This window comes from Aplysia californica, unplaced genomic scaffold, assembly GCF_000002075.1.
Source record: "Aplysia californica isolate F4 #8 unplaced genomic scaffold, AplCal3.0 scaffold00571, whole genome shotgun sequence".
Classification (NCBI taxonomy): domain Eukaryota; kingdom Metazoa; phylum Mollusca; class Gastropoda; order Aplysiida; family Aplysiidae; genus Aplysia; species Aplysia californica.
Window position 1 is genome coordinate 483,570 of NW_004797841.1, and position 401 is coordinate 483,970.

Here is a 401-nt window from a genome sequence, read left to right on the forward strand (position 1 = left end):
CCCCCTTTTGCAAACCTGTAAAGGGTTAGTTAGTGTGAAAAGGGAACAATAAAGACTCGACAAAAACTTAACAGAACCGAAAAAAAAAGAACAAAATCGGAGAAAAAAACCCCCATAACCATCCAAAATTGATCATCTTAATTAATAGACTTACCGACGTGTCATGTTTCCTTCCTCATGAAACGTAATTAGTATAATAATACTAGCTGCAGGGTACCCCGTTCGATGAACGGACTAAATAAAAAACAAAAAAATCGATCGTCAAGTCATCGTGGGATCATTGGCGCTAATAGTAATAATGACCTTATGCAGTTGCGAGCGCCGTAAAAACTGTACTAAAACTAAAAAACATTGTGTGAACAATGTGCACAGCTTGTAAACCAGTGTGCACTGCTTGTGAA